Raw genomic sequence first — 23,430 nt, 5'->3', positions numbered from 1 at the left:
TGTACTGCAATGAGCAAAGGCTGGGAATAATTTATTTTACTATAGTCTCTTTGTGGACCGAATTACAATAAATAGGAATGAGTAAGAATGTTTTGAAATAGTCTTCATGGAAATCTGACAAGTTGCATGGACACATGTAGGGATGGGGCTGAGGGAGCACGTGCCCCGGTTGCCGGATTGAGAGGGCGCCAAGACGGTCAGAGACAAAGAGCGGGAAACTCGTGACTGGCCTCTGTGCCTGTGCTACTGGACTAATGAGCAGAGCACAGGCATAGAGGGACCGGGGGAAGCGGGGGGGGAGGTGGATCGTTGGGTCGACAGTAACTAAGTCGACAGTCATTAGGTCGACCAATAGTGGTCGACAGTGACCAGGTCGACACCTGAAATAGGTTGACACGGTCATTAGGTCGACATGGAAAAGGTCGACATGGAAAAAGTCGACGTGTTTTTTAAAAACAAATATTGTTGTTTTCTTCGTAAAGTGACCGAGAAGCACCAATTAGTGCACCGTGTCCCCTCACATAGCTCGCTATGATTTGGGCAAGGTGCCTCGCTCCGCTACCGCTGTGCTCGGCACAGGTTACTATTCCCAATCGTAGTCCATGGGGATCGTAAAGTATAAAAAGTTCAAAAAACGAAATTAAATTTGAAAAACTCTTGTCATGTCGATCTAGTGACCACGTTGACCTCGTGACCATGTCGACAAATAGTGGTCGACTTAATACCAAGGACCGGGATCACCAGGCACAATAAAGGTTTTTTTTCCCCCATCTGCTCTGCACATGTGACGTCATGATGTCATGCTTGCTTGAAACAGTGTCTGGGGAGCCTGCTGCCGCCGCTGCCTACGGAGGAGCAGGGAGAAGATCCAGATAAGTGGTGGTGGGGTAACACAAACACAAGCTGCTGCTATGGAGAGTTATGTGGGGGAGAAACAGTGATATGGGAAGGTGGGGGTGTGGGGGAGGCAATGACACAGACTGCTGTAGAAACACTGGGGGCTCACAGGCTGCTGCAGACACACCGCCGAGGGAACAGTCTTTAATTAATCTTTACTTCCTAATTTAAAAAGCGAAGTGAAAAGAAAGGTGCGTGTAGAAAATAATCAAACCTTTTCCTTTTCAAGATACCATGCCCCAATAAAGCAGCTAAACTTGGGAAGTCATTCTGGCTACAAGGCACTGTACATTTATGTAATAAGATATCAACCACTGTCATATTGACAGCTGTGTTGTCCCCAGTTGAGATGTTATCAACATAGGCGTGCGCAGCAAATTTTGTTAGGGGGTACACTGCTGGAGGGGCGTGTCTAGCACCACCCAGGGACATGTCTAACACTATTTTACATTCTCTCAGTAAAATCACATAGCATAATCTAATTTCTCTCTAGTTCCTAATAATACAAGTAGATACAATACACCCCAGAGAAATAAAATGAAACATAATGGTGCGACTAGTAGCCACTACTGACTGTCCGCTACGGCATAAGTCCTAGCTGCTGCTGCATCCTATCGCTACTTACACTTCCCCAACCTATCCCTGACCTAGTGGTGGAACTAGAGAGTGGTGAGCCTTGGTGCAAAATTCACATTATGCCACACGGTATGAGCCGAAATTCACGTTACGCCACACAGTATGAGATAAAATTCACGTTACGCCACACAGTATGAGATAAAATTCACGTTACGCCACACAGTATGAGATAAAATTCACGTTACGCCACACAGTATGAGATAAAATTTACGTTACGTCACACAGTATGAGATAAAATTCACATTACGCCACACAGTATGAGCCGAAATTTACATTACGCCACACAGTAAGAGATAAAATTCACATTATGCCACACAGTATGAGCTAAAATTTACATTACGCTGCACGATATGAGCCAAAATTTACATTACGCCACACGGTATGAGGCAAAATTCATATTACGTCACATTATTCCCGACCTTAATAGACCCCATAGTACCCCCCAAACACATTATATAATACACAGTGCACCCTAAACACATATGCCACACAGTGCCCCCCCCACACACATTATGTGACACATAGTGCCTCTCCAAATACATTATATAATATATACATTATACATTACTTGTGGGTGCGCTCGCAGCTGAGCGCACCTCACCGCCTGCCACTCCATGCATAGACAACTACTGCCGTCCTCTCTCTCCTTCACCCCCTCCTTCCCTGCAATCCTGTTCACATGTGGGTTCCAGTAGCGGGTGCAGCTGACAAATGCACCCTCTACTGCCCCTGCAGCGGCGTGTCTCTTCCCCTATCGCCAAGCCTACTGACCGGGCATAGCGGGCAGGTGAAGAGAAAAAGAGGGAAGTGGAGGGCGGGTGCGGGTGTAGAGAGCGGGCGGTCTGTGCTGGCGGGCGTAGAGTGCGGGTGGGCATACACAGTCAGGAATAGAACTGCAAGCCTGGCAATGACTCAGTTACAGGCATGTGTAAGGGGGGTGCCGGACATTAGGGGGTGCCTGTGTGCACCAGGCACCCCCCCTGCGTACGCCTATGGTTATCAAGGATGTCCCCCACTATCTGGCTTTCCAAAGAAACGATTGATGTACTCTTTCCATCTTTCTTTATCTGTTACCCCTCTCTGCAAATCACTTAATTGGCTTTCAATAAACTTGAGCCTGAGCCTAGCCTACACGTTCTTCCATAACTCCGGCCCTATCTATATTTCTGGTTTCAAGCATAAATATTCTCCAAGGTGTCTTCACCTCTCATAACATTATTTATTGCACAGCTGCAGGATGGATTTCTCCTGTCCAGCTTCCCTTTCAGGCTCTCCTCAACCCTCAAAATCATTAAATATTGCTTGATGACACATTTATTAATAAGAAGCCTGTTCCTCTTCCATAATTACTGTCCTTAACAAAATGCTGCCTTATGTTAACAATTCAGAAACTACAATTGTTATTTTCTTTAAGTTACCTACAGTAGTAAGTGCTCCTCAGGTGGGTACACACTGTGCGATATGCTCGCTAGCTGCTTTTAGCAGCATTGTACACGCTAAGCCGTCGCCCTCTGGGAGTGTATCTTAGCATAGCAGAATTGCGAACGAAAGATTAGCAGATTTGCGAATAGAAAATTCTTAGCAGTTTCTGAGTAGCTCCAGACTTACTCAGCCATTGCGATCAGTTCAGTCAGTTTCGTTCCTGGTTTGACGTCACAAACACACCCAGCGTTCGCCCAGACACTCCCCCGTTTCTTCAGACACTCCCGCGTTTTTCCCAGAAACGCCAGCGTTTTTTCGCACACACCCATAAAACGGCTAGTTTCCGCCCAGAAACATCCACTTCCTGTCAATCACACTGCGATCACCAGAACGATGAAAAATCCTTGTTATGCCGTGAGTCAAATACCTAACTTTTGAGTAAAATAACTAAGCGCATGCACTCTGCGAACCTTGCGCATGCGCAGTAAGCGACTAATCGCAATATAGCGAAACTCGACAACGAGCTAACAACTCTGAATGAGGGCCCATGTGCACTGCAGGGGGGGGGCCAAAAATAACATGTGCATAGAGAGTTAGATGTGGGTGGGTTATTTTGTTTCTGTGTAAGGTAAATACTGTCTACCTTATTTCTACACTGCATTTTAGATTTCAGCACACCCCACCCAAATCTAAAGGTGGGTACACACTGGAAGATATATCTGCCGATCAATTGATCGGCAGATATATCTATGGACGGATCGGGCAGTGTGCTGTGCATACACACTGCCCGATCCGTCGGGGACTGACGTCATGAACTGGGCCGAGTTCAGCTGTCAATCACCACCGGCCGCCGCAGCATGTGTACGGGCGGTCGGCCGACCGCCGTACACACACAGCGACGCGCCAATATATCGGTAGATATATTGGCCGTCGGCTGTGTTGCAGGGCCAATGTGATATGTCTGTGAACGACGGAGTTCACAGACGTATCGGCCGTACAAACACACTGCCCGACGGACCTGCGATACTGTATATCGTCCGTTCAAGAGAACGGCCGATATATCGGCCAGTGTGTACCCACCTTAACTCTCTCTGCACATGTTATATCTGCCCCCCCTGCAGTGCACATGGTTTTGCCTTTAGCTAACAAATTTGCTGCTGCGATCATATCTGAATGAGGCCCATTCTTTATTGTTTTGACATAATACGTTAGTGCTTTATTATTATTGTTGTTGTTGATATTATTATTATTATTATTATTATTATTATTATTATTATTATTATTATTATATCCCCAATATGAGATACCTTGAAAGTTATAATTTGTCCAAAATTCATATTGTAATTTATCTAGCAGTATGGAATATATCATATAAAATACATCAATACCATGCAAGAATATCTGAATAACAGTGTCCATGGTTTATTGATAGTAACTATAATTAGTATTTTATGCAAGTAGCAGTGTTGCGGATTCTAGGTCTTATTCAGAGTTAGGAGCAAATAAAAAAGGCACAAACAAGGTACAATTTGCTCCTGCAATAATAACCATATTCTAATACAAAAGGGTAAATTTACTAAGATGGGAGTTCTATTTAAGATGGGATGTTGCCCATAGCAACCAATCAGATTCAAGGTATTATCATCTAGAAGGTGCTAGATAAATGAGAAGTACAATCTGATTGGTTGCTATGGGCAACATCCCATCTTAAATAGAACTCCCACCTTAGTAAATTTACCCCAAAGAGTGTAAATCTTTCGGCACATGTTAAATCTGCCCCAACATGGGGCCTTATTCAGATCTGATCGCAGCAGCAAATTTGTTAGCTAATGGGCAAAACCATGTGCACTGTAGGGGGGGCAGATATAACATGTGCAGAGAGCGTTAGATTTGGGTGAGTTATATTTACAGATGAGTGGTAGGCACTTTTCGGGTTATGTACTTTGGTTTTGGATCTGGATCTCCGTTCGTGTTTTGGATCTGGATTGGTTTTGCCAAAACCACCCTTTCGGGTTTTGGTTTTGGATCTGGATTTTTTTGAAAAAAACAGCTAAAATCACAGAATTTGGGGGTAATTTTGGTCCTACAGTATTATTAATCTCAATAACATTAATTTCCACTAATTTCCAGTCTATTCTGAACACCTCACAATAATGTTTTTAGACCTAAAAGGTTGCACCGAGGTCGCTGGTTGACTAAGCTAAGCAACACAAGTGGGCGTCACGAACACGTGGCCCATCTAGGAGTGGCACTGCAGTGGCAGACAGGATGGCAGTTTTAAAAACTAGGCCCCAAAGAGCACATAATGCAAATAAAAATAAAAAAAAGAGGTGCAAGATGGAATTGTTCTTGGGCCCTCCCACACACCCTTATGTTGTATAAACATGACATGCACACTTTAACAAAACAATCATTTCAGCGACAGGGTCTGCCACATGATTGTGGCTGAAATGAATGGTTTGTTTGGGCCCCCACCAAAAAAGAAGCAATTAATCCCCCCACAAAAAAAGAAGCAATTAATCTCCCCTTGCACAAACTGGCTCTACAGAGGCAAGATGTTGACCACCCTTGACTCCTGGCAAAGCGAATGAAGGGCTCCATCCACAAGTAACACATACTTAGCAGAATCGCTCCGTCTTAGCTCCTCCTTCGATTTCTCCAGCTGCTTTTGCAAAAACCTGATGAGGGGAATGACTTGACTCAAGCTGGCAGCGTCTGAACTGACTTCACGTATGGCAAAGTTCGAAGGGTTGGAGAAGCTTGCACAACACGGAAATCATTCTCCACTGTGTTTGAGTCAGGTGCATTCCCCTCCTTTGCCTATATCATAGTTGGATGTATAGGCTTGAATGGCCTTTTGCTGCTCCTCCATCCTCTGACGCATATAGAGTGTTGAATTCCATCTCGTTACCACCTCTTGCTTCAGGTGATGGCAGGGCAGGTTCAGGAGTCTTTGCTGGTGCTCCTGTCTTCGGCACGCAGTGGCTGAATGTTGAAAGTGGCCCGCAATTTTTCTAAAAATTCTGCACCACCAAATTAATTGTATGTGCAAAACATGGGATGTGTTGGAATTTGCCCAGATGTAATGCATGCACAATATTGGTGGAGTTGTCCGATATCACAAATCCCCAAGAGAGTCTAAGAGGGGTAAGCCATTGTGCGATTATGTCCCTCAGTTTCCGTAAGAGGTTGTCAGTGGTGTGCCTCTTACGAAAATCGGTGATACACAGCGTAGCCTGCTTAGGAACAAGTTGGCATTTGTGAGATGCTGTTGCTGGAGCCACTGCTGTTGTTGCTGCTGAAGGCAATACATCTACCCAGTGGGCTGTCACAGTTATGTAGTCTTTAGTTTGCCCTGCTCCACTTGTCCACATGTCCATGGTTAAGTGGACACTGGGTACAACCGCATTTTTCAGGGCACTGAGGACACTTTTCTTAATGTCCCTGTACAGTCCGGGAATCTCTTGTCTAGTGAAGTGAAATCTAGATGGGATTTGGTACCATGGGCACAGTACGTCCATCAACTGTCTAAATCCCACTGCACTAATTGGGGATACCGGACACACGTCTAACATTAGCATAGTTGTTATGGCCTCAGTAATCCGCTTTGCAACAGGGTGACTGCTGTCATATTTAATCTTCCTCACATAGGACTGTTGGACAGTCAATTGCTTAGTACAGGCATGTCCAAACTGCGGCCCTCCAGCTGTTGTGAAACTACATATCCCAGCATGCCCTGACACAGTTTTGCTGTGATTGAATGCTAAAGCTGTGTCAGGGCATGTTGGGATGTGTAGTTTCTCAACAGCTGGAGGGCCGCAGTTTGGACATGACTGGCTTAGTTGAAGTAGTACAAGTGGTCTTCCGAATTCCTCTCTGGGATGAGAATCGACTCCCAGCAGCAACAACAGCAGCGACAGCAGTAGGTGTATCACTCAAGGATCCTCCGGAGGAATCCCGGATAGGAGGGGACTCGTCAGTCATGCCAGTGACATGGCCTGCAGGACTACTTACATTCCTGATTGAGGAGGAAATTTACGTTGAGGGAGTTGGTGGTGTGGATTGCAGGAGCTTGGGTACAACAGGAAGACGGGATTTTGGTGTCAGTGGACTGCTTACGCTATTACCCAAAGTTTCTGAACTTGACAATAACTTATAATGAATGTGCTGCAGGTGACGTATAAGGTAGGATGTTCTTAGGTGGTTAATGTCCTTACCCCTACTTATTATGGATTGACAAAGGCAACACACAGCTTGACACCTGTTGTCTGGATTTGTGGAGAGATAATTCCACACCAAAGAGGTGGTTTTTCTGGTATTTTGCCCAGGCATGTCAATGGGCTTTTTCATCCCATGCACAACAACTTTCTCTACTGGTGCTTTATTCAAACAAACCACATCACCATCAGAATACTCATTGTCAGCTTCCTCCTCAGCGCCAGCTACATCAATATCCTCCTCATCCTGGTGTACTTCTACAGTGACATCCTCAATCTCAATATCAGCAACTGGACTGGCGGTGCTCCTCCAAGCACTTGCAGAGGTCGTGCAAATGGTGGTAGGAGCCTCCTCTTTTCATGCAGTCTTGGGAAGGTCAGGCCTAGACATCCCAACCGCGGACACACTTGGACTCACCTTGGGGATTTGTGATATCTCTGAATGCACTTTTTTTCCCCCCTGTGCTTTAACAAGCTTAATTTTTCGGGAGGGAGGAGAGCTTTCATCCTCATGAGAAGCTGTACCACCAGTCATGAACATAGGTCAAGGCCTTAGCCTTTCCTTGCCACTTCGCGTCGTGAATGGCATATTGCCAATTTTATGTTTCTCATCAGATAATGTATTTTTTTTCTGATTTATTAATTTTTGCTTCTTGGATTTTACATGCCCTCTATGACATTGTGCATCAGCCCTAGCAGACAGCGTTGATGGAATTGTATCGTCAGTGTTATGACTGGTGGCAGCAGCAGCTTCAGCACTAGTACTAGGAACTGGAAGTTCCTGATCTTCCACTATTTTTTCCTCCAAATTTTTGAGTGCCCCTTTATTTTCACAGCACCCCTGTAATTTTACAGCATACAAAACAGGGCCAGTATACTTTTATTTTAACAACAGCACCCCTGTATTTTTACAGCATACATGACAGGGCCAGTGTACTTTTGTTTTAACAACAGCACCCCTGTATTTTTACAGCATACAAGACAGGGCCAGTGTACTTTTATTTTAACAACAGCACCCCTGTATTTTTACAGCATACAAGACAGGGCCAGTGTACATTTATTTTAACAACAGCACCCCAGTATTTTACAGCATACAAGACAGGGCCAGTGTACTTTTATTTTAACAACAGCACCCCTGTATTTTTACAGCAAACAAGACAGTGTACATTTATTTTAACAACAGCACCCCTGTATTTTTACAGTATTCAAGACAGGGCCAGGGTACATATATTTTAACAACAGCACCCCTGTATTTTTACAGCATTCAAGACAGGGCCAGTGTACATATATTTTAACAACAGCACCCCTGTATTTTTATAGCATACAAGACAGTGCCAGTGTACTTATATTTTAACAACAGCACCCCTGTATTTTTACAGCAAGACAGGGCCAGTGTACATTTATTTTCACTGCACCCCACAATTTTTACAGCATACAAGACAGGGCCAGTGTACATTTATTTTCACTGCACCCCACAATTTTTACAGCATACAAGACAGGGACAGCACTCCTGTATTTTCACAGCATACAGGAGGTCAGTGCCCCTGCCCCCTGTACAACACAGTGATAGCCAGGAGAGCAACACCCATGTACAGCAGCAGCACCCCTAACAGCACATGAAACACCAGTGGCAGACAGGCCACACCCCTAAAATCACAGGGACACCACAGTGACAGGACGGCACCCCTAGAGAGCACACACTGACCCCAACCGACGCCACCACCCACAGAGAGAGACAGAGGTCTGTATCCCTCACTCTTCAAATCCAGAGTGAAAATGGCGGTGACGCGTGGCTCCTTATATGGAATCCAAAACCCACGAGAATCCGACAGTGGGATGATGACGTTTTGTCGCGTTCTGGGATCCGAGTCTGGTGGTAAATCCTGACCGGACTTGATTCCCGGCTCGGATCGTGAAGTTCGGGGGGGTTCGGTTCTCTGAGAACCGAACCCGCTCATCTCTAGTTATATTGTTTCTGTGCAGGATAAATACTAGGGGGTAAATTTACTAAGATGGGAATTCTATTTAAGATTGGATGTTGCCCATAGCAACCAATCAGATTCTACTTCTCATTTATCTGGCACCTTCTAGAAGATAATACCTGGAATCTGATTGGTTGCTATGGGCAACATCTCATCTTAAATAGAACTCCCATCTTAGTAAATTTACCCCTAGGTGCTTTATTTTTACACTGCAATTTAGATTTCAGTTTGAACACACCCCACCCAAATCTCATTTTCTCTGCACTTGTTATATCTGCCTCCCCTGCAGTGCACATGGGTGGTCATTCCGAGTTGTTCGCTCGCTAGAAGTTTTTAGCAGCAGTTCAAACGCATTGTCGCCGCCCACTAGAGTGTTTTTTCGGTTTGCAGAAGTGCAAACGCCTGTGCAGCAGAGCACCTACAAAAACATTTTGTGCAAAACAAGACCAGCCCTGTACTTACTCTTCGTGTGTGTGTTGATTCTAACGTTGGAGGGTTGGCTTTTGACGTCACACACCCGCCCAGCGTTTGCCCAGCCATGTCTGCATTTTCCCTGGCACGCCTGCATTTTTCTAAGCACTCCCTGAAAACAGTCAGTTGACACCCAGAAACGCCCCTTTCCTGTCAATTTTCTTGCGGCCGCCAGTGCGAATGAAAACGTTGCTAGAACCTGTGCAAAACCACAAAGGCCTTTGTACCCGTACGTCGCGCGTGCGCATTGCGGTGCATACGCATGCGCAGAAATGCAGATTTTTAGCCTGATCGCTGCGCTGCGAACAACGGCAGTTAGCGATCAACTCGGAATGACCCCCATGGTTTTGCCCAACTGCTAAAAAATTTGCTATTGCAATCAACTCTGAATTAGGCCCATGGTTTTGCCCATTAGCTAACAAATTTGCTGCTGCGATCAGATCTGAATTAGGCCCCTGGTTTTGCAAGGTGCAACTTGCTACTTTTTCCCCCCCACTTTTTTTCTATCTCTGAATAAGGCCCTGTGTATTTTTTGCTTTACCTTGAGCCTGGTGTTCAATATTTATCCCCGGCTTATACATTAAACTAAATTAAATAGGGCTATGGATAATTTCAGTTAATAGGAAATACAATCTGAGTTAGATTGTGTTTCTGCTGAAGAAGATTAAAGGTTTTGGTTTTATTTTTATCAAGAAGCGATGTATCAAAATTGCAGATTTTGTGAGACTACAGTATGGTAACAATTTTTAAAAAGCCAATTTTAGGGGATGTGGGTTGGCCACCAGGCACAATGAATGTGTTCCATAAAAGCTCTGGATAACCTTTTCCAAATATATCAGTCCAAGTAGCCTGTGCTTGCTTATAAGCAGGCTTCTCATGGCAAATTGGTTGCTGCTGAGATGGGGTGTACTTGTTCTGCTGAGCTGCTACTCCCTGCGGGGTTCCTATTGCTGAGAGTTAGATTTGGGTGTGGTGTGTTCAATCTGCAATCTAAATTGCAATGTAAAAATAAAGCAGCCAGTATTATTTACCCTGCACAGAAACAAAATAACCCACCCAGATATAACTCTTTCTGCACATGTTATATCTGCCTCCCCTGCAGTGCACATGGTTTTGCCCAACTGCTAACAAAATTCCTGCTGCGATCAACTCAGAATTACCCCCATAGTTCCATAACGTGGAATAGGAGCTCTCGCGCTATGCTTTCACCTCTACACACTCACTGCTCCATAAGCTGTCAAGCAGGTTTTGCAGTTCATAGTACTGGCAATTGGTGTAGCTGTGGGGGCGGTGATCATACCCCGGCGGGAGGAGAGGGAGAGCGCGGCAGGTGCAGCTCCGTGAAGCGGCTCCACCAGGTGGTTAGCGTCACGGACTCAGCACTCAGCGGGAGTGCGGGCGTTTGGACAGCCAGATGGCTCGCATGGACAATGTCCCAAGGCTTAGTTAGGATCTATGCGGTCTATAGCAAATCGTTACCCCACTGAGCTTGCTGTCTGGGTCGTCCAAATAGCAACAAGTTTAATTGATCCTTGACACGTTTCTCCGCTACAGGGGTCGTATGCGGTTTCATCAGAAGGTATCTTTAATGTCCATACTGTACTTCTGCGGCTGATTCAGCATCAGCTGCAGAAGTACGGAAATCGCTATTTGCCGAATTCCACACTTCTGCACATGTGTGCATGGCTGTGCGCGCATGTGCTAGGTCTTGAACTGTGATTGCACTTTTTTTTATTGGTTGGTGACGATGCTCCATTTTGATTACTACCTTTCAGCCTGCTCACAGAGATTCCCAGCTTCTATTAGTAAGGACCTCTGCGACATCAACCTCTCTGTTTTTTATTACAAATATTCCCTAGGCTTAGAGGCATTGTCTGACTGCTACAGCCGCTAACACACACTTTTGGATTGCTACTGTGCACTATGTAGATCTGGCCCATCTTCCGCATGTATGTTTAGTACCTTACTGAACACTCTCCTCTCTAGTCACCATATACTGTGCATACATTATAGCAGCAGCATATCACCATATAAATTAGAGATGAACCGGACCCACCCGAATTTAGCAATCCGAGCCGGGATCCCAGTCTGGCTTGGGTTTTCCCACCTGCCTCAGATCCCAAAATGAGGCAAAACATCATCCTCCCGTTGTTGGATTCTCGTGGGTTTCGGATTCCATAAAGGTCCCCAGTGAACGGACGTATCACTGCGGTGTCCATCCGGGGTTGGTCTGTTTAGGCTGAGGCTGCTAAAGGGGTACTGGATCCCCCAGGGGTGCTGTGTTCCATCAAGGGGCTGGGGCTGCTGTATTCAGGGGTACTCTCTCCGGAGCTGCTAAATAATAAGTGTACAGAGAGGCAGTGTACTATATTACACTGTAGGTAGTCCCTGCTTTGTTGTACATAAAGGGGACCTCAACAATCTAGGGGTGCTCAGCACCAGTTAAATAATATACCATATAATATATATATATATATATATATATATATATTCCTGTGCAGACTGGCACTCCTCCAAATACAATTACTGCTGCTGGTGCCCGTACACAACGTAATAAATACAGAAAGTCCACTGAATGGCGCTCAGCAAATAAATACACCAGGGACGTCTCTAAACTGTCAACGTTTCGGAGATGTTTTACTCTCCTTCGTCAACACAATAATAAAAATAGCATACAAACATACCTTATTTAAGACACCCAGGTGCTCCCGTCACCATGCCCAATTCGCACACCGCTCCCGCTGAAATCACAAAATTGCACCGTCTCCGCTCTCTGACCGAGCTAGCCGCATCCACCCGCTGACGCCACGGCTGGTGCAGGCTGGGGGCGTGTTCATACCACCCTGCATACCCGTCACCATGGAAACAACAGCTGCAGGGATAAAACACTATATCAATATCACAATATAGGCTATACATCTTAATTATACTGGCTCAGAAAAAGGACATAGGTCATTAGAATATTAAATAAATAGCAATATATAGTATAATTAGGACAGATGCTATATAGTATATATAAAGCAAAAAGCAGTGCTACTAGAAAAGAGAGTGGATATAGGGTCAAAGAAAGCTACTATATGAAGGCTGTTCATTAAGCCAATAAGGTTTAAGAGTTTGTAAGATATAAATCCACTTTGTTTCTCGTTGTAACAGGACCAAACCTCTATTTCCTCCATTTTTGAACAGAGGAACCCAGTCAATCATTTTATACTTGACAGAGTCCAGGCTTTGCTGAAATTCCTTAAAGTGCCTGGCCACAGGCTGTTCACATGCTTTGTTGTTTTTATCCTTTCCCTCCAGGGCAATGTGAATACTGGATCTATGGGCTGCCATATGTTCTTTAAAGCTGCGTATTGTCTTGTTGACATATAGCCATCCACACGGACATCTTATGTAGTACACAACATGAGTACTGGTACAGGTCAATGGATATTTTATACTGTACTGTTTTCCTGATCTTGGATGGAAAAACTTGTCTCCAGTTTCCAGAAATCTACAGGTTGTGCGGTTAATGCATGTGTGGTTACCTGGTTTCCTACTCAAGAAGTGTTGTAGTGGTTGCGGACAAAAACCTTTGATGTCATTGTGGACCACTATGTCCTTTATGTTTCGTCCTCTTCTGAAGCTCGGCATAATAGAATGTTTTTTTTAAAGCTGGTAGGGCTGGATCCGTATTAATTATAGGCCAAAATTTCTTTGCCGCTTGCATAATTGACTGCGAGTTTGTGGTGTATTGATTAGGCCAAATTTGTTTGAGATTGATTGTTTGACTTTCTTCTTTAATGCCTGCTCCCTTGAAAGTTGCAATGCTTTAGCTTGTTTGAGGAGTCGTGGATTATAACCTCTTAGTAGAAATTTAGTGATCATCTGGTCCATTTGAAATTCTGCATCTTGTATATATTATAGTCTGCATATATGCAAAATTCGTAAGAACTGCGAGTATGGCAAACCTCGCTTGAGGGCTGCAGGGTGATGACTTGTTGCTGCAAGGTAGGTATTTCTATCCACTTCCTTATGATATACACTAGTTGTAATATTGCCATCCCGATTAGTCACTGATACATCTAGATAGTGTATATTAAAATCACTCAGCTCAGTTGTAAATTTGATGTCAGGATCTTGAAGATTAATAGTATCAAGCAACTCTCGTAATCAATGTTCGGGCCATTCCAAAACAAACAGATGTCGTCAATGTAGCGACAGTAGAAAGTGATGTATTGACTAATTTCTGGGTCAGTGAAGATGTTGTTCTCAATCTCAAACACAAATGCATTTCCGTAACTAGGTGCGACACATGATCCCATAGCACATCCTTTTAATTGGAGAAACAACTCTCTATTGAATGTAAAATCATTTCTTGTGATTGTCAATTCTAATAATTGGAGAAAGAGATCCAAATCAGGTGCTTTATATGCAGCATTATTGGTCAGTAGCTTCCGGAGTGCCGCCAAACCCCCTTGATGGGGGATGTTGGTATAAAGGCTTACCACATCTATTGTGCACATCCAGTGCTTAGATGGCAGAGGTTTAAGCTCTTGCAATTTAAAGATGAAAGTGGTGGTATCCTTCAAAAATGATTTTTCAGATTGTATATCGGGTTGTAGGTAATGGTCCAAAAACTGTGAGGCCACATAATACAAAGAGTCTCTTGCTGCTATGATCGGCCTGCCTGGCAGTTTAATAGGGTCTTTGTGTAATTTGGGGATTAAATAAAATACCGGAATCTTGGGCCATTCCTGACACAGGTATATGCAATTGCAGTCGAATTGCCGCAAATGTCGAAAAATGGGGCATTTTCAACAAAAAAACCTGTCGAATTGGATTCGACAATGCAATACAGTACTTTTCGTCAAAAAACCTGCCATTTCAGATTCGACTTTTTGCAATTCGACATTTTTCAAATTCGACATGTCTGCAATGGTAAAAATGCGGCTTTTTGACAAAAGTATATTGTCGAATGGATATCTTATACTGTCAATGGATATCTTATACTGTACTGTTTTCCTGTCGATTCGACAACAGTGCTTTTCGACAGTCATTTCGTAAATTTCATTCCGCCTCATTTTGCTGTCGTGATCTAATAAAAAAAATTTAAAACATGGGTTTTTTGGTTTTTTTTTTGATTGCTAATAGCATATCTATTTATATTAGAAGGGATTATCTACTTGGTTTGTCTATTTAGGAGCCACAAGTATTATTTAATATATTTTTTAAAAGAATATTTTTTTTTAACTGACTAAAATAATATGGAGAAATCAGAGCATGTTTTTCAGTGGGAAGGGGTGGGAATGGGTTAAAATTTCAGAAAAAAAATGCATGGGGTCCCCCCTCCTAAGCATAACCAGCCTTGGACTCTTTGAGCTGGTCCTGGTTGTAAAAATATGGGGGGGGGGGGGGGAATGACAGGGGATCCCCCGTATTTTAACAACCAGCACCGGGCTCTGCGTCTGGTCCTGGTGCCAAAAATACAGGCACCGGGCTCCACTAGACAGAGAGATAATGTCCCCCCCTCCAACCACCCAAGGGCCAGGGGTGAAGCCCGAGGCTGCCTCCCCCATCCAAGGGCGGCGGATGGGAGACTGATAGCCAAGTGTCAAAAAAATATATATTGTTTTTTGTAGCAGAACTACAAGTCCCAGCAAGCCTCCCCCACAAGCTGGTACTTGGAGAACCACAAGTACCAGCATACGGGGGGAAACGGGCCCGCTGGTACCTGTAGTTCTACTACATAAAAATACCCAAATAAAAACAGTACACACACACCGTGACAATAAAACTTTATTACATACATGCACACCGACATACACACATACTTACCTATGTTGACATGAAGTGTAGGTCCCCTTGTCCATGTAGAATCGACGGGGTACCTGTAAATAAAATTATACTCACAACAATCCGGGGTAGATCGGTCCTCTTCTTAGTTGGTAATTCACGTACTTGGCAAAATAAAAAAAACGGAAGCCACAGACCACGCACTGAAAGGGGTCCCATGTTTACACATGGGACCCCTTTCCCCGACTGCCGGGAACCCCCGTGACTGCTGTCAAAGAGGGTCCCTTCAGCCAATCAGGGAGCGCCACATCGTGGCACTCTCCTGATTGGCTGTGCACGTCTGAGCTGTCAGGCGGCGCACTCGAGATACCTCTTTGACAGCAGTCACGGGGGTCCCGGCAGTCGGGGAAAGGGGTCCAATGCGTGGATTGTGTTTTGCGTTTTTTTTATTTTGCCAAGTACATGGATTACAAACTAAGAAGAGGACCGATCTACACTGGATTGTTGCGAGTATAATTTTATTTACAGGTACCCCGTGGATTCTACGTGGAGAAGGGTTCCGAGCCTTCGTGTCAACATAGGTAAGTATGTGTGTAAGTCGGTGTGCATGTATGTAATACAGTTGTACTGTCACAATGTGTGTGTACTGTTTTTATTTGGGTATTTTTTTTGTAGTAGAACTACAGGTACCAGCGGGCACGTCCCCACCCCCCGCATGCTGGTACTTGTGGTTCTCCAAGTACCAGCTTGCGGGAGGCTTGCTGGGACTTGTAGTTCTGCTACAAAAAACAATATTCTTTTTTTTGACACTCGGCTATCAGCCTCCCATCTGCCGCCCTTGGATGGGGGGGACAGCCTCGGACTTCACCCCTGGCCCTTGGGTGGCTGGAGGGGGGACCCCTTGATTTAAGGGGTCCCCACTCCTCCAGGGTACCCCGGCCAGGGGTGACTAGTTAGTGATTTAATGCCAGGGCCGCAGGGACCGATATAAAAGTGTCCCCCGGCTGTGGCATTATCTCTCTGACTAGTGGAGCCCGGTGCTGGTGTTAAAAATACGGGGGACCCTTACGTGTTTTGTCCCCCGTATTTTTGGCACCAGGTCCGGACGCAGAGCCCGGTGCTGGTTGTTAAAATACGGGGGATCCCCTGTCATTTTTCCCCCCGTATTTTTACAACCAGGACAGCTCAAAGAGCCGAGGCTGGTTATGCTTAGGAGGGGGGACCCCACGCAATTTTTTTCAGGTTTTTTTAAACACTTTTGTGTCCATGAAGTCGAATCCAGAATGCATACTATCGTCAATTGGTCCGTTTTTCGACAGTGGGACTGTCGAATCCGTTTTTTATTGAATATGTCGAATTCGGGTCCCGGTGGCCGGGATTCGACTGTCGAATTGTGTCAAATCCAAAAACGGTCGAATTCCAACCGGCATTCGACTGCAATTGCATATACCCCATAGAGTCCAGTGCTTTCTTATTGATTCCAGGGGTGGGGAACCTTTTTTCTACCGAGGGCCATTTGGATATTTATAAAATCCTTCGGGGGCCATACAAAAATTCTCAACTTAAAAAATTACCCTGGCCCCCAGTAGGTCTGCCCCTTAGAGGTACTGTGTGTGCGCGCCGGAGGCGCGCATGCGCCAAAAAAATGGGTGTGGCCAGTTAAAATGGGACGTGCTACACATATGCCCCCAATAGTGCGGTGCCAGATCCACAATTGCCCCCACAGTGCCAGGTATACAGATGCCCCCACAGTGCCAGGTTTACAAATGCCCCCCACAGTGCCAGGTATACAGATGCCCCCACAGTGCCCGGTATACAGATGCCCCCACAGTGCCAGGTATACAAATGCCCCTCACAGTGCCAGGTATACAGATGTCCCCACAGTGCCAGTTATACAGATGCCCCCACAGTGCCAGGTATACAAATGCCCCCCACAGTGCCAGGTATACAAATGCCCCCCACAGTGCCAGGTATACAGATGCCCCCACAGTGCCAGGTATACAAATGCCCCTCACAGTGCCAGGTATACAGATGCCCCCACAGTGCCAGGTATACAGATGCCCCCACAGTGCCAGGTATACAGATGCCCCCATAGTGCCAGGTATACAAATGCCCCCCACAGTGCCAGGTATACAAATGCCCCCCACAGTGCCAGGTATACAGATGCCCCCACAGTGCCAGGTATACAAATGCCCCTCACAGTGCCAGGTATACAGATGTCCCCACAGTGCCAGGTATACAGATGCCCCCACAGTGCCAGGTATACAGATGCCCCCACAGTGCCAGGTATACAGATGCCCCTCACAGTGCCAGGTATACAGATGACCCACAGTGCCAGGTATACAGATGCCCTCCCCCCTCCCCTCCCCCCTCCGTGCTTCTTACCGCTGCTTCTTTCGGCGGGACACGGAGGAGAGCGCGGATATGTTGGGCCGCGGCGTGTAGGACTTGAAACCAGCCGCCGGTTCGAGAGCCAATCACAGCTCGTGGACCGGCAGCCGCGGCTCCTGATTGGCTGCCGCTCCGCGAGCTCTGATTGGCTCATGGACCGGCGGCTGGTTTGAAGTACTACACGCCGCCGCTCCCTCCCGACAGCCGCGCTCTCCTCCCTGTCTCCCTGTTCTGACAGCTGAGACACGCTGCCGCCGGACTGAGCAGCAGTGCGTCTCACTGACACAAGCTGGTGGGCCGGACCAAACGGCATAGCGGGCCGTATACGGCCCGCGGGCCGGAGGTTCCCCACCCCTGGATTAATCCATCCTCGTCGGCAGATTTAAGCAAAGAGTCCAATTCAAGTTTATAATTTAGTTGTCGGATCCATGTCCAATTTTTGATAGACTCTCGCATCCGATAGCTGTTTGTATGCTTCAAACTTGTTATCCTCCAGGTTGAGTACCACTATACCTCCCCCTTTATCTGCTACCCGTATCACTATATCCTGGTAGCTGCCAAGATCCTTCAGGGCCTTTCTCTCATCGATAGATAAATTACAGTAATTATTGGTTGTTATAGGAGTTTTCGCAATCACATTCTCCATTCTACTCATAAACACCTTAATCGCCATATTGTTTGATTGTGGATCAAATTTGGACCTTTTCAAAAATGATAAAGATTCTGAATCACTTGGCCGTATATCTACTCCAAAGTGTTCTTTCAATCTCATTTGTCTATTAAACTTGTATAAATCTACACTATCACAAAAGGGATCAGGAAAATTAGTTGGCACAAAACTAAGGCCTTTGTTTAATACCCTAAGTTCTGCTGGTGTTAATTCTCTGTCTGACAGGTTAAATACTAGACTTTCCTTTTTGTTTGTTTTATTCCTTTCCCGTGCCCACTGGCCGTCTCTTCTGGTGAAGGATATCTGCGTGTGTCGGCCTTGTCCCTGGGGGTTACCCCTAAAGGTGGTCTACGTGTCAAAGATATTCTAGGCAGAGATTCCGTAGGCACCAAGCTCTGGATACAGAGGCTACAAGTGGTGGTGCCTCTTCTGCCAGTGATCAAGAAATGGCAGGATCAAGTGGAAACACTCTGACACGTAGACCCAGCATCTGCTTCCCTTTCTCTCCCTGCCCAGCATCTGTGCCCCCTCTCCCCAGCATCTGTCTTCCCCTGTCCAGCATCTGTCCCCATCTCTCCCCAGCGTCTCACTCCACCTCTCTCTGTACAGTACCTGTCTCCCCTCTCCCTGCCCAGCATCTGTCCCGCCTCTCCCCAGCATCTGTCCCCATCTCTCCCCAGCGTCTCACCCCGCCTCTCTCTGCACAGTATCTGTCTCCCCTCTCCCTGCCCAGCATCTGTCCCGCCTCTCCCCAGCATCTGTCTTTCCCTGTCCAGCATCTATCCCCAGCGTCTCACTCCACCTCTCTCTTTACAGTACCTGTCTCCCCTCTCCCTGCCCAGCATCTGTCCCGCCTCTCTCCAGCATCTGTCTTTCCCTGTCCAGCATCTATCCCCAGCGTCTCACTCCACCTCTCTCTATACAGTACCTGTCTCCCCTCTCCCTGCCCAGCATCTGTCCCGCCTTTCCCCAGCATCTGTCTTTCCCTGTCCAGCATCTGTCCCCATCTCTCCCCAGCGTCTCACCCCGCCTCTCTCTGTACAGTATCTGTCTCCCCTCTCCCTGCCCAGCATCTGTGCCCCCTCTCCCCAGCATCTGTCTTTCCCTGTCCAGCATCTGTCCCCATCTCTCCCCAGCGTCTCACCCCGCCTCTCTCTGTACAGTATCTGTCTCCCCTCTCCTTGCCCAGCATCTGTGCCCCCTCTCCCCAGCATCTGTCTTTCCCTGTCCAGCATCTGTCCCCATCTCTCCCCAGCGTCTCACCCCGCCTCTCTCTGTACAGTATCTGTCTCCCCTCTCCCTGCCCAGCATCTGTGCCCCCTCTCCCCAGCATCTGTCTTTCCCTGTCCAGCATCTGTCCCCATCTCTCCCCAGCGTCTCACCCCGCCTCTCTCTATACAGTATCTGTCTCCCCTCTCCCTGCCCAGCATCTGTCCCGCCTCTCCCCAGCATCTGTCTTCCCCTGTCCAGCATCTGTCCCCATCTCTCCCCAGCGTCTCACCCCGCCTCTCTCTATACAGTATCTGTTATCTGTCTCCCCTCTCCCTGCCCAGCATCTGTGCCCCCTCTCCCCAGCATCTGTCTTTCCCTGTCCAGCATCTGTCCCCATCTCTTCCCAGCGTCTCACCCCGCCTCTCTCTGTACAGTTTCTGTCTCCCCTCTCCCTGCCCAGCATCTGTCCCACCTCTCCCCAGCATCTGTCTCCCTGTCCAGCATCTGTCCCCATCTCTCCCCAGCGTCTCACCCCGCCTCTCTCTGTACAGTATCTGTCTCCCCTCTCCCTGCCCAGCATCTGTCCCCATCTCTCCCCAGCATCTGTCTTTCCCTGTCCAGCATCTGTCCCCATCTCTCCCCAGCGTCTCACCCCGCCTCTCTCTGTACAGTATCTGTCTCCCCTCTCCCTGTCCAGCATCTGTGCCCCCTCTCCCCAGCATCTGTCTTTCCCTGTCCAGCATCTGTCCCCATCTCTCCCCAGCGTCTCACCCCGCCTCTCTCTATACAGTATCTGTCTCCCCTCTCCCTGCCCAGCATCTGTCCCGCCTCTCCCCAGCATCTGTCTTCCCCTGTCCAGCATCTGTCCCCATCTCTCCCCAGCGTCTCACCCCGCCTCTCTCTATACAGTATCTGTTATCTGTCTCCCCTCTCCCTGCCCAGCATCTGTGCCCCCTCTCCCCAGCATCTGTCTTTCCCTGTCCAGCATCTGTCCCCATCTCTTCCCAGCGTCTCACCCCGCCTCTCTCTGTACAGTTTCTGTCTCCCCTCTCCCTGCCCAGCATCTGTCCCGCCTCTCCCCAGCATCTGTCTTTCCCTGTCCAGTATCTGTCCCCATCTCTCCCCAGCGTCTCACCCCGCCTCTCTCTGTACAGTATCTGTCTCCCCTCTCCCTGCCCAGAATCTGTCCCGCCTCTCCCCAGCATCTGTCTTTCCCTGTCCAGCATCTGTCCCCATCTCTCCCCAGCATCTGTCTTTCCCTGTCCAGCATCTGTCCCCATCTCTCCCCAGCGTCTCACCCCGCCTCTCTCTGTACAGTATCTGTCTCCCCTCTCCCTGCCCAGAATCTGTCCCGCCTCTCCCCAGCATCTGTCTTTCCCTGTCCAGCATCTGTCCCCATCTCTCCCCAGCGTCTCACCCCGCCTCTCTCTGTACAGTATCTGTCTCCCCTCTCCCTGTCCAGCATCTGTCCCCATCTCCCCCCAGCATCTGTCTTTCCCTGTCCAGCATCTGTCCCCATCTCTCCCCAGCGTCTCACCCCGCCTCTCTCTGTACAGTATCTGTCTCCCCTCTCCCTGCCCAGCATCTGTCCCACCTCTCCCCAGCATCTGTCTCCCTGTCCAGCATCTGTCCCCATCTCTCCCCAGCGTCTCACCCCGCCTCTCTCTGTACAGTATCTGTCTCCCCTCTCCCTGCCCAGCATCTGTCCCGCCTCTCCCCAGCATCTGTCTTTCCCTGTCCAGTATATGTCCCCATCTCTCCCCAGCGTCTCACCCCGCCTCTCTCTGTACAGTACCTGTCTCCCCTCTCCCTGCCCAGCATCTGTCCCGCCTCTCCCCAGCATCTGTCTTTCCCTGTCCAGCATCTGTCCCCATCTCTCCCCAGCGTCTCACCCCGCCTCTCTCTGTACAGTATCTGTCTCCCCTCTCCCTGCCCAGCATCTGTGCCCCCTCTCCCCAGCATCTGTCTTTCCCTGTCCAGCATCTGTCCCCATCTCTCCCCAGCGTCTCACCCCGCCTCTCTCTGTACAGTATCTGTCTCTCCTCTCCCTGTCCAGCATCTGTCCCCATCTCTCCCCAGCATCTGTCTTTCCCTGTCCAGCATCTGTCCCCATCTCTCCCCAGCGTCTCACCCCGCCTCTCTCTGTACAGTATCTGTCTCCCCTCTCCCTGCCCAGCATCTGTCCCACCTCTCCCCAGCATCTGTCTTTCCCTGTCCAGCATCTGTCCCCATCTCTCTCCAGCGTCTCACCCCGCCTCTCTCTGTACAGTATCTGTCTCCCCTCTCCCTGCCCAGCATCTGTCCCGCCTCTCCCCAGCATCTGTCTTTCCCTGTCCAGTATCTGTCCCCATCTCTCCCCAGCGTCTCACCCCGCCTCTCTCTGTACAGTATCTGTCTCCCCTCTCCCTGCCCAGCATCTGTCCCGCCTCTCCCCAGCATCTGTCTTCCCCTGTCCAGCATCTGTCCCCATCTCTCCCCAGCGTCTCACCCCGCCTCTCTCTATACAGTATCTGTTATCTGTCTCCCCTCTCCCTGCCCAGCATCTGTCCCGCCTCTCCCCAGCATCTGTCTTTCCCTGTCCAGCATCTGTCCCCATCTCTCCCCAGCGTCTCACCCTGCCTCTCTCTGTACAGTATCTGTCTCCCCTCTCCCTGCCCAGCATCTGTGCCCCCTCTCCCCAGCATCTGTCTTTCCCTGTCCAGCATCTGTCCCCATCTCTCCCCAGCGTCTCACCCCGCCTCTCTCTATACAGTATCTGTCTCCCCTCTCCCTGCCCAGCATCTGTCCCGCCTCTCCCCAGCATCTGTCTTCCCCTGTCCAGCATCTGTCCCCATCTCTCCCCAGCGTCTCACCCCGCCTCTCTCTATACAGTATCTGTTATCTGTCTCCCCTCTCCCTGCCCAGCATCTGTGCCCCCTCTCCCCAGCATCTGTCTTTCCCTGTCCAGCATCTGTCCCCATCTCTCCCCAGCGTCTCACCCCGCCTCTCTCTGTACAGTATCTGTCTCCCCTCTCCCTGCCCAGCATCTGTCCCGCCTCTCCCCAGCATCTGTCCCCGGGCGGGATGTACTAAAGCAAAAATGCGGTAAAACCCCCGAAAACGGGGGTTTTACCGCATTTTCATATTTACTAAGACCCTACCGCAGCGTTTTCGGCGTCCAGGGTTTCGCCATCTCTGGATGGCGAAACCCTATAGAAGCCTATGGGCTTCTTTTCGCCGACCGCCGCAACCCGCCAACACCGTCGACCCCCGCCGCAGACGCCGACCCCCCTTCCCCCTCGCTTACCTTCCTCCAGGCTGCCCTGGACCCGGAAGGTAGTGTCCTCCTCCCCCTAGCAACGCAGCCGGACGTCCTTCCGGCTGCAGGGGGAAGGAGGAGGTGCCGGGGGCAGCCTGCTGCTGCTTCCCGGCATCTAGCCAGTGTGGGGACCCCGGAGAGGTGACGGAGACCCCCCGCAGACCACCTAACAGGTATCGCGGGGGGCCTCCGTCACCGCATCGCGATGTTGATCGCATATGTTAGTACATATGCGATCAACATCGCTGCGGTAACCGGCGAGGGGCGGCGATGTATGTTAATACATCCCGCCCCCCATCTCTCCCCAGCATCTGTGCCCCCTCTCCCCAGCATCTGTCTTTCCCTGTCCAGCATCTGTCCCCATCTCTCCCCAGCGTCTCACCCCGCCTCTCTCTATACAGTATCTGTCTCCCCTCTCCCTGCCCAGCATCTGTCCCGCCTCTCCCCAGCATCTGTCTT

General features: G+C 48.4%; 1 protein-coding gene across 1 annotated transcript in view; it reads left to right on the top strand.

Annotated features, from left to right (window-relative positions):
- Positions 1-23,430, top strand: part of LOC135050869 (uncharacterized) — a 187,166-nt gene that overhangs the window by 131,174 nt on the left and 32,562 nt on the right. The gene's annotated exons all lie outside the window — the stretch shown is intronic.

This window comes from Pseudophryne corroboree, chromosome 2, assembly GCF_028390025.1.
Source record: "Pseudophryne corroboree isolate aPseCor3 chromosome 2, aPseCor3.hap2, whole genome shotgun sequence".
NCBI classification, from domain to species: domain Eukaryota; kingdom Metazoa; phylum Chordata; class Amphibia; order Anura; family Myobatrachidae; genus Pseudophryne; species Pseudophryne corroboree.
The sequence above is the reverse complement of the archived record's forward strand: the minus strand, read 5'-3'. Positions and strand labels throughout refer to the sequence as shown.